Here is a 10726-nt window from a genome sequence, read left to right as displayed (position 1 = left end):
CAAACATTAGGACTGTACCTTAATATAAATAAATAAATTGCTGTTCTATGCCATTTCTCCCTAATAAACATTAGAATTGGAACATTAAATAATGATGTTCAGATTCTTAATTGTATTCAATCCATAGAAAATAATACCTGTATAGAGGAAAAAAATGTTTGCTACTGATTTTTAATAACAGATTGATTTAAAATTTAGCCTATTTTCCTTGTGGATATTCTGTGTGAAGATATACCTAAATTGTCAGTGTGAATTATTCATTATTAATTGTATGCCTACTGTTAGACCTCACAAAGTACTGTGGTATGTTATATGAATAAGCTATGCATACAAGGACATTTTGGATACTGTAGGGCATCCTGACTCCAGGTGAATAACACAGGTGTGTTTTAGGTAACAGATCTGCCAGATCCACATGGATATTTCAGACAGCCTGCAGCACATCAAGGGATGCTAGACACCTTTGTTTAGATCTCTGAAAAAAAAAAAAAAAAGCCGTATATCTCATTAGGCTTCTATTGTTCTATCCTTCAGGAGATGGGTATCCCTAAATCTTGTGCTACATCCACCACGTGGGTGTTCTGGAGAGGTGTATGGTGTCACAGATGCTACAACACAACTCAGTGGAGCATCCTAGGATGCATGCTCAGTGGAGTACTTGGAAATACACACCTGAACAGCCAGGCTCTTGGATGAATGCAGTCTCCCACTGAGCTCTAGACAGATCATCACAGATTCTTTTTTTCTTTCCATCATCTGCATATTTCTCCAGTACAAACAAAAATAATTACAACTTCTCCAGTTCTACACATTTAAACAGTCAGTCCATAAGGTATCAAAAAGTTTACATTTTAGAAGGTGATTTTTCAGTATCATCTCAACTTGAACATTTTACCATCTATATTACATTAGGCCTGTCAACCTGATGCTTTTTGCTTTATTTATTTATTTACTTGTTTGTTTGTTTGTTTGTTTATAACTTTTGGTTGGTTGGTTGGTGAGTTTATTGATTGGTTCAGGTTTTGTTTGTTTGTTTTGATTGTACTCTTAAAATAAAAGTCACAAGACAACAATTAGAATTGATAGTAATACTGGAACAGTGGGACAGTTGTTAACATGTAAAAGTTAATGCTTGTGAAGTTTCATCAGAGCAGCTTTTAGATAAGATAACTGCTGAATTACTCTTTTCACGTGGTAATTTCTGTAGCTATGGTTTATATTCAGGATAAAGACTGTCCTTTCTGACTGATGGCAATCAAGATGACCAAGACATTATGGAGCTCCACAATTGCTATTTCTGAGTTGACGGTGAATGTTAAAGCAGGGACTACGAATGTTGCTGGTACTTCACAACTAATTGTATTCTTGTTTCACTCTGACTACTCAAAATAACTAATGTCTTTCTAAGTCACAGAACATGACATTCATTTGTAATATTGCTGTAGTTACCAAATTCAGAGCTTAAATAAATGCATACAAAATGTATTTTCTACTATATTTCAAGGAGCTGGAATTACCAGTTGGAGGATCTGGACAATGGCAATTTAAGTGCAATAGAAAGCCAGGATTATTGCCAGCACAATTTGTGACGGATAGTTTGTTTCAGAATATCATGGAATATTAGCTTCATTTCTTTGTTAATTATGTTTTCAGTGCTCAAAATTTACCGTTATTTACACTTTGAAAGTCAGAAATTCAGAGATACTTGTTAAACCTCCTGTTTATATAGAACTTCCATACAGAATGATACAATGATGCAATATTAAAAAGTTAAGAAAGCGTCAAAAATCAATTTTAAAACTATTTAGAGACCTAAGGTTAAATGTATCAGCCTTGTACACTTGAACTGACTTAATACATACTTGGCCAAAATCAGAGGGGTTCCTCAGAAACGGAAGTAATGCTTATGTTTAGCAGATCTGTGATAGAGCACTGCCTGAACTGCAACTGCACAAGTGACAGTAGAAGGATGTCAGGTTCCAAGGAGGAGTTTGACATGCTTTTCCATACATAATGATGGTCAGAATGCTGCTACATTTGCTTATTTAATTGCAGTTGAGTTCCTTATGAGAGAAAGCTTCATAGTGCATAATAAATAAGCTATGTATGATACTACATCGGAATATTATATTTCTCATTTTGATGTCACGTACCTTGTTGAAGACTTGTTATTTACAGCCACAGTAGAGATGGAAATCTCTCAGAAAATTGAATTAATATAGCGAGAAATCTGTAGCAAGTATATTTTATGCATTAATGCATTACAATAAAATTACCATCACCACCTAAGAGCAAAATCTTTTTTTTTATAACAAAACATTGAAACTTATGTTTATTTTCCATATTTTACCAATAAATCTTGTATTGTAAATTAAGCTTTCTTTATCAGATTTGTTAATATTTTTATCCCCAAATTATTTCAATTTCTTTGTTCACAAGGAATATTCTGGAGCTACATTGATGAGGAACTGTCCATATTTGTAATTAGCTTCACTTAATTTAGTGATTAAGGCCTTATCATGTGGCAGCATAAAGATATTGTTTTAATATCTCCATAAAACTATCATAATTTTTACTACATTATGACTTGCCTGCTGTTCAAAGAATGGACTTTCTCCTTTCCTTTCACTACATGAAAGGCTGCTCCAGTAGTTCTACTGAAGTTTTAGATTTCAATTTTTGTTTGTTTATTTTTCTCAGTTCAGTCCTCATTTACTCCATGTGAATGTGAGGGAATCTGAAATTTACACTTACTGACATGGGAACATGATTCAAAAGTTCTTGCACTGAAATATTCTGATTTCCATTGAATTCAGATTCTGTACATGTCGAAAATTAATGTGCAGAATGCAATGTAGCCAGATTCATAAAATGCTGACATGAAAGCAAGGCAAAAGCTAGTCATAAAGAAATGAATGGATGTTAAAGAAAGGCTTCAAATGTGTAGATGAAGATGGAATTGCCACCCACCACATTGTGACATGGGGTTTGTTTTAACAGTCTTCTGGACCTGGGAGATCATTTCAGACCTTTAATACTCTCAGAACATTAAAATGAATTTTGCCTTTCTTCTGCTCTCCAAAAGAAACTTAGAATGGAGAAATGGATACCTCACAAGTACTGCAGTGTTGCAAATGGAAAGTTTAATTACCCTTGAGAAATGTGCTGGAAGTAACTCTCTTCTACTTTCTATATGGGTTTGCCAAAACTTCCAATGAGAAACAGCAGCCTGAGTTTCATTACTTTTCAGGTTTCATCATCATTTTGGTGAAGTTTTCAAACACCTGCTACCTTCAGCAAACACATTACCACTTGACCTATAAATATATTAACAAGTAAACTCAGAATTGATTATTGGAAAAGCAAAATATGGTTATTCATAATAATCTGATGCTGGTGGACCATGTAAGATTTATGGTGTGCACTACCTTCTGAACTTACAAGGGTTGGGTTCGATGACTTAGCCAAACTCTCTTCCAGACCACGAACCCACATTTTTTTAAATTTTTTTTTATTTTTTTGCAGAAAAGGGACATATCAGGTGCTATTTTGATTTAAAGTTGGGGTACAATTATGACAAATTTGGAACTTGCCTGGAAAAATACATCCAAGCTCCGCAAAACAGGTGGAACTTTAAGGACGCACAAGTGACACAAGAGCTGGACTTCATTTTTAATCTGCAATATTTTCAATTTCGGCTTATGTAGCTAATAATAAACATATTGTGACAACTATAAATTATAGATTACATGGACTTTGGCAGGCTTGGGCAACATGTATATTGTTACACTGTACCAGAGAAGTTTCTGATGATAGTATGATTTTTCATCAAAGAAAGAGAACAGCACTGAATCCAATATAATTCAATCAAAACTACAATGAGAGCTAAGACTCACTGAAAACAAAGCATGAAACACAAGGTCAGCATATAGTGAGTATTCTAAAAAAGGTGAAAGTACATCTTCATTACAAGAAAAAGGTAGGATCAAAGTAGCACTGAATTACTAACATTGCCTGTTAGAAAAAAAGGTAAGATGACAAATGAGTACATTATCAGGGAGCAACAAAAAAGAAACCCTGACTCTAACAAAACAAACAAGCAAATGAAAACTCACAACAAACTAAGCAAAGAAATGTAACAAGCAACACAGTAAATCTGACTTAGGTGTACCTACTCAGTTTAAGTGTAAACAAAAGTAATAAACAGTCATTCCTTGTTAAAAGAATCACAGAATTACAGAATCACAGAATCACAGAATGATCAGGGTTGGAAAGGACCTCAAGGATCATGAAGCTCCAAACCCCCCGCCAGGCAGGGCCACCAAACATACACCTTTACTAGATCAGGTTGCCCAGGGCCCCATCCAACCCGGTCTTGAACACCTCCAGGGACAGGGCATCCACAACCTCCCTGGGCAGCCTGTTCCAGGACCTCACCACTCTCCTAATAAAGAACTTCCCCCAAACATCCAACCTAAATCTTCCCTCCTTCAACTTAAAACCATTACTCTTTATCCTGCTATCATTGGCTTACTTATTGGTTTACCTCCCTCCTGTTTATAGGTTCCCTTCAGGTACAGAAAGGCTGCAATGAGGTCACCCCGCAGCCTTCTTTTCTCCAGGCTGAACAAGCCCAGCTCCCTCTGCCTGTCTTCACAGGGGAGGTGCTCCAGCCCCCTGATCATCTTTGTGGCCCTCCTCTGGACCCTTTCCAACAGTTCTCTGTCTTTCTTGTACTGAGGGCTCCATACCTGGACACAGTACTCCAGATGGGGAAATTCAGAGCTGCCTTTCTGGGTAGATTGCTGGATCCTACAGTGATCACGAGAAACAGAACAGTTTTCTACTGGTTTCTTGTGATCTTGATCTTCTAGTATTCCATAAGTCCTGAAGAGTGCAGCTGAAACCCTGGAGTGAAACTCCCCAATGTCACAACTTCCCAAAAGAATTCAATAGCAAAGCATGTACAAAGAGGTTTTGTTTTGCTTTGTTTTGTTTCAGTTTTGTTGTGCTTATCTGTATTTTTCAGACTCTCTGGAGTTTTTAGAATTCTTTTAAAAGTTGCCTTGGAATAAAACTGTCATGGCTGAGTTCAACAACCACAAATGGGTTGAATAAAATAAATTAATTTGTACCCTTTTCAGTCTGTCACTGAGATTATTTTTCTTACAGAATTTCTCAATGCTTATATATTCCAGAGTAATTTTTTTGTAGAATAAATCCTGCGTAGTCTCTTCTTGCTCCATATACTTGAAGAATCTCACTGCTTGTAAGTCAGAATCATTTACAGAGGCAGTATAATTTCTTTTACTGTTTTCAGATGAAATATGAATCCTTGTGTGACTTTCTGTTTTTGTCCTTCTGAAATATTTTGAAGAAAGTTGTGTGAGAGGATTGACTATGGCTTGTGCAATAGTTAACAGGCAAGAAAATGAAATTATGGCACAATAATGTAAAAACAATAAAACAATAAAATCTTTATTACCTTTAGCCTTGAGAATAAAATGACAGGCAAACACTCAGTCTGATTCACTAGATAACAGTGAGAATTGAAGGAGTTCTATGGATGTATGTACATAAGCATTTCAAAGTCTAACCTTTGCATTTTTTAGTAAATTTGTTTATCACACAGATCATTCTTTCAATGCAAATCTGGATTCATTCTGGGAGAAAATTAATTAAAAGAATGTACTGCCTAATTCACTTCAGTTTCTAATAATGTGTCAGTTCATGAACTAAGTCTCACTGAAGTAAAACCCTGAAATGTGTTTTAAGTGGGTACATGTGATAACCATATAGTTGGTTAACAGCACTTCATAGGTGAAACTGAACTAATGACTTATGTAGACATTTCTGAACATCATTTATTTTTGTAATTTCAAAGTATATTTTGGCTTTCAACAACAGAAAAGTAAATTATTTATGAGATTATCTTGGTTCCTTCTTTCACTACATATATATATGTATATATGTATATATATTTCTTTTTCAGAGAAAAATGGAACAGAAATCAGTGTACATGGAACTATTCTAGAATACGTTGTTATTTTGAATAATGTATTTGTGTACAGTTGTCCTTTTTTTGAAAGATGAAGGCAGGCATCATAGTTCAGAGAGGAGGCTGGAGGCATGCCAGAAGGAGACAGCAGATTTTCAGCAGGTTGGTGATGGGCCAAAACACTGTTTTTCCCTTGGCTTTCTGTTTTTGTAAGAAAATAAATACTCTAAGAACAGATACTTTAAAAGTGGTATCCAGAACAAAAACAGAATTTTCTGTTGAATCAGTGACATTTTTTGGAACATTTTTGTGCATTTTTCTTCAGTTCTCTGTCTCTTAATGCTACACTTTTCTCTACAATATCTACATATTTCTGCAGAAATAAAAGCAAACTAATCTCACATGGGGTAGAAATAATAAGTACTTTTTGTTTATATATATGAAGTAATTTTTAAACTGTAAATATCAATCCATTCAGGTTTCAGTGTATGTGGGTAAGAACCCGTTCTGTCATGCTGGTTTTATATGCCAGCAAGGAAGCAATGAATCATGGAAGCAGAATCACAGGGTCATAGAATGTCTTGGTTGGAGATGCCATTAAGGATCATCTATTTCCATTTGGGCAGTGTTGCCAACCAGTAGATCAAGCAGCCCGGGATCCCATCCAACCTGATCTTGAAAGTCTCCAGAGATGAGGCATCCACAGTCACTCTGGGCAACCTGTTCCAGAGGCTCACCACACTCTGAATAAAAACTTATTCCTAACATCTAACTTAAATCTACCATCTTTAGTTTAAAACCTTTTCATTTAAAAGCATTCCCCCACACAGAGAAGATTCTACACAGAGAATCCCCAGAATCTCCAATTCTGAGAAGGTATAAGACTCAGATCATCATCTCATAGTATCATAGTCTCGTGCGGGTTGGAAGGGACCTTAGAGATCATCGAGTCCAACCCCCAGGATTCAAGCCTCTGTGTAGCAGAGCGGCACTTCTACCAATTACGCCACAGGGGGGTTTGAACCCAGGCCCCAGTGTTGCAAAGCGGCACTTCTACCACTGCGCCTCCGGGGCACACTATGTGAATTACAATGAGCAACAATGCTCATACCATCAGATTTATCTCCTAGATCAACATTCATACTGTTGCACTAGTGGAGCTTGGTGGTTTGGTGATGGAAGGAGCATTTGAGGCAGCAGTAAATGCAGCCCATAGATGTCTGTGTGCTAGTGGGGTTGGTGCTGCTTACAAAGAGTTGATTTCTACAATTGTAAAAAGTTGTAGAACAAGAAACAAGGAATAGTTAATAGATAGGAATTTAATGTATATGAGAAACTGATGCAGAAGTATCCTTACTAGTGAGCTTGGTAACCTCACACTGGTTTCCATGAGGTATTACACTCCTCACCTTTTCAAGTAGAGAAGCAGTTCGTGGATAAACTTAGAGCATTTTGCTTGAAAAGCTTGTGGAATCTCCATCCCTTGAGATTTTCCAAATTTGACTTGATGAGATCATGTTTTGTTTATCAAGAGCTTTTCTGAGAACCGTCAACTCTGTGTGCAAAAAGATGCAGCATACTAATTTCAGCTTCTGACTTTTGCCTTGAGATATATTTGTTTTGGCTTTAGAGAATTGTTCAATCTCTATTTGTATTGAGTTTTTACCACAGCATAAATTTCTGGGGTTGGGGGAATTTTTTGATAAATCATTTAAGTATACTTCTTTAGACATGTGGAAAACATTTCTGCTTTTTTATGTTTGTTTGTTTGTTTAAGTAGTACATTATTTGATTGACAAATTATTTCTCTCAACAGGAGTGAATAAGGGTTGCAGATTTCTTTACATTACTGGTGTATCCAAAATTAGTATGGTTTTCAATTTAGCACTGATCACACTTTTTACAGCCTCAGCAACCAGACTTCTGAAATAGTTACATGATTTTTATTGTTTGTGTTTCACTTTATTACTGTTTGGCACAGGAAACTGTGTTTGTGTAGCATCAGTTTGAAGTGCATAATCATAGTGTCCTTGCCTTTTACTTTCTGTTGTAAAGGTTTATGAAAAACTACTTCAGCAGATACCAGTGATACCTGGTGAGGAGATAATGTAGTTCTAGAACAACCCTAGGAACAAGGTTGAGTATGGTTAACCAACACCCTGCTGTGTGTCATGCTTCTGCCTTTGCATAGTACCATATACACCCCAATACATTCATACACATTTACAGCACATGGAAGAAAGTAAGTGGTAGATCTGGTAATAAAGCATTCGGACTTCAAGTCTGGTTTCATATCATGTCTGGGAACATATAGAAAATTGATGGGTAACTGATGGGACCATATTCCAGGTACTGGACAGGATATTTGCCAGGAACTTCTTGGGTCTGTGACAAACTCTCAATAATCTTCAGTATGTTACCAAAAACAGTTTTCAGACTCCTGCCAACTTATGCCCTGTGCAACTCTGTAAAACTCAAGAGCTATCTCAAGAAAAGTTCTTGCTAAAATAAGCTCAATCATGTAAAGTTTGTCAGGGAAGCTAGCCAAAAGAAGCAATGAGGAAATGAGAAGCTGATCCAGATTTGAGTACTAGCTACAGAATGGAAGATACCTACCCTCTGATTCTCGTGCCAGCAAGTGCAAGGGGGTACTTCAGCTTCAGTTTTGTTGTTGGAAAAATGACCTTTAATAGTCATTAAATACTAAACTGAGTGGAGTATAACATCTGATAGACTTCCCCACTGACATTTTCTTTTTTTCTTTCAAGTAAGTAGGAAAAAACAAAACAGTCTGCTAAATCATTCTTCCCACTTGATCAATAGCCTATGTATAAAACTTTTGAAAATCTTTTGACTTTAATTCTTCATATAATTTCCCAAATTAAACTTCACCTATGTTCAGATGTCTCATCCACTTGAGAACTAAATACAACTAAATATAAGGTTGGCTTGCAACAGGCCCATAAATTGAACTGTCTATTACGGACTTTATGTCTCATTGGTTATAAGCCTATTCACAATCCTGCATATAATTTCTAAAATGTATCACTTTATTTTTTTTTTCCCTGCTGAATTTGTATTTAAAAGATGTCTGATGCACATATAGCTCTGTGAGCAAGTTTAACTGCATCTTAACTCGAGAGAATATGTAATATGTATGTTTTTCAGTTTCAAACAACACAAGAATGTGTCTTCTTTATCCCTAACATCTGACACAAATACTTGTGTATCAGTTGTATGACAAACTGGAAGCTCCATCAGCCCACTGCTGCCAGTCTTATACATTTTAAGTGTTATCTTATGTCTCCAGTAGACATTTTCTCTGCAAGTAACATGAGGGTAATAGACTTTTAAAAACCTTGGGCTGAAATGAAACCATCTGGTTGATATATTTATGCTGTCATTTTAACTTGGGTTTCAGCTCAGCCTTGAAAATGAACTCCCTAAATAATCTCCATTCAGACATTAACCCTGCAGCCACTCAACCAGCTTGCCATGTCGGGAAAAGCAAATGGACAATGGGGGCTGGCTCCAACACCAATGCTGTGCCCACAGGCTCCACGAACACAAGCAGCTCAGGCTGCAATGAATAGGAGCTTACTACCATATGTCTAAAAAAAATAAAAAAATATCCTTTTGAAATTTACCCACTGGGACCTACTATTTTCAGTGTGCCTATCTGGGTGACATAGATCACATATCTCTCTCGCTTGATAATCCTTTCTCCAATGCTTAATAAACTGCCTACTGTTCAGTGAAAAGTTTATCATAATGACAAACGTGAACCCTCCGATTTCCATGAATGCTACACCAATATGAGCATTTACTGTGATGCAATAAATTTACAAAGGAAAATACAGTACATTTTAAATCTGTGGGGATGGGTCCCCAAGAATCAGCAGGCTATTATGGAAACTAACCCATTTATTCCTAGCAAACCTTGCTTTTCCAAAGTGGCTATGACGAATGCAGTTTAACCTGAAAAACTGGTTAGATCCCCACCAAGAATCTCACAGTTTACCTGTCCAAGTATCTAAACAACTTTAAGACAAAAATACATTGCTGTCTTTTCTGAGTCACTGAAATTCAATGACACTTGGAAATTTGATTGAAGTGTTATCTACTGGATGAGAAAGATAGGAACCTGCAGCTCACGAGTCCTCTATGATCAGTTTTATTACAGACATACTGCACATCATTAGGCAAGCTATTTAAATGCCATGTCCTGGTTTCCCATTCTTCATTAATGGGAGTAATACCATGGAACTGTGTTAATTAGAGCACTTTGCAGTCCCTCTGCTTCTCAGGTTGGTGAAGATTTGCTGTATTACATTGAGTAGCAAACATACTTTTCAACTACAATACAGATTTTTTCCTGTGAAAATTAGCTTTTTGACTTAAGATGGAACAAAAAAATACTGTAACTTCCAAGCAAATGTAATAAATGTTTGTCTTAGGATAATCAATGCAGATAACACAGAAGTTAGTGTTGAGAGAACTTAATTATTTACATTAGTTAAAATCAAGAATAGTGAGGTTTTCTGTCTATACTTCTGGGTATTTTGAAGTGTAGCAAGTGAATACATTCTGCAAAGCATAATTGCATCTAATATTCTATCCAGCAGATTGCCTAATATTTTTATGCAAATATTGCAATTAGGAGAAGTCTCGGTGAACATGAACACTTCTAATTGCAACCATATTGTCATGTGATTTAAAACTGGATCT

General features: G+C 36.2%; 1 long non-coding RNA gene across 1 annotated transcript in view; it reads right to left on the bottom strand.

The window, feature by feature from the left end:
- Positions 1–4721: 4721 nt before the first annotated feature.
- Positions 4722–10726, bottom strand: part of LOC107310327 — a 94476-nt gene continuing 88471 nt past the window's right edge. Inside the window, exon 5 of the long non-coding RNA XR_001553558.2 lies at positions 4722–6199. This is a non-coding gene — a long non-coding RNA (uncharacterized LOC107310327). The remainder of the gene's footprint in view (positions 6200–10726) is intronic.

This window comes from Coturnix japonica, chromosome 2 (assembly GCF_001577835.2).
Source record: "Coturnix japonica isolate 7356 chromosome 2, Coturnix japonica 2.1, whole genome shotgun sequence".
NCBI lineage: Eukaryota > Metazoa > Chordata > Aves > Galliformes > Phasianidae > Coturnix > Coturnix japonica.
Note: the sequence above shows the minus strand (reverse complement) of the source record. Positions and strands in the feature narration are given on the sequence as shown.